At 45.6% G+C, this 1,112-nt stretch overlaps 1 pseudogene; it reads left to right on the top strand.

Annotated features, from left to right (window-relative positions):
• Positions 1-754, top strand: part of LOC101563017 — a 1,456-nt pseudogene extending 702 nt beyond the window's left edge.
• Positions 755-1,112: the final 358 nt, after the last annotated feature.

Raw genomic sequence — 1,112 nt, 5'->3', positions numbered from 1 at the left:
TTATTTTTTTAGTGTGTGGCCAGCTCAGCCCACCAGGGGGCGGGCGGGCCGGCATGTGGTGCTGGGGGATTGAACCGAGGTCTCTGTGCTTTGCTTGAGCTTAGCTTGTTCTAAGTAGGTGCTTTAGACCACTGAGCCATCTCACCAGCCCCTGATGGAACTTTCTTGACAATAAGCAGAGTGTGGAACACTTCACAAAGTACTTCATGGAGGTGGGCCTGAAGGAGCTCTCTGAGTATGTCTGGAACCAGCAGAGACCATCGGTGCTCGGAAGGAGCTCCAGGAACAGATGTCCCGTGGCAACCCATTCAAGGACATAATTTTATATGTTAAGGAGGAGATGAAAAAGAACAACATCCCAGAACCAGTTGTCACTGGGGTCATCTGATCGAGTGTGATGAGCACTGTGGAGTGGAGCAAGAAGGAGGAGCTTGTAGTGGAGCAGGCCATCAAGCTCTTGAAGCAATACAGTCCTCTTCTCGCTGCCTTCACCACGCAAGGTCAGTCCGAGCTGACACTGTTGCTGAAGATTCAGGAGTATTGCTATGACAACATTCACTTTATGAAAGCCTTCCAGAAAATAGTGGTGTTTTTTTATTAAGCCAAAGTCCTGCGTGAAGAGCCCATCCTGAAGTGGTACAAGGATTAACACGTGGCCAAAGGGAAGAGCGTCTTCCTGGAATAGATGAAGTTCGTGGAGTGGCTCAAGAACACGGAGGGAGAGTCTGAGTCTGACACTGAGGACCGGGACTGAGTTTTGAGCCTGCATCCTCAGTAAAGCAAGTAGGGTGTAGATAAATGTGTCTCATGTGTTGAGGTTCGTACATCTTCCTACTTCCCCATATCAAGCATGATAGAGAAGGGCTTTCATGGCAGACTTTATTTTTCCTGTTTCCATGGTTACTGGAGATGTTGAGTTTAGCTCCTAAAACCACGTTCTAAGTATTACAGGAGCTATAGATTTGAATCTAATGTTGTATTAGTCTTTTCAGTTTCCTTCCACCTCTTGTATTTTCTACAATAATAATGTAATTTAAGACCTTCCACAATGAACAGTTCACACTATTCCCTGGGTTTTCTTTTTCTTTTCTTTTCTTTTTTTTTTTGGTGGA

This window comes from Octodon degus, unplaced genomic scaffold, assembly GCF_000260255.1.
Source record: "Octodon degus isolate 3935 unplaced genomic scaffold, OctDeg1.0 scaffold02657, whole genome shotgun sequence".
NCBI lineage: Eukaryota > Metazoa > Chordata > Mammalia > Rodentia > Octodontidae > Octodon > Octodon degus.
The sequence above is the reverse complement of the archived record's forward strand: the minus strand, read 5'-3'. Positions and strand labels throughout refer to the sequence as shown.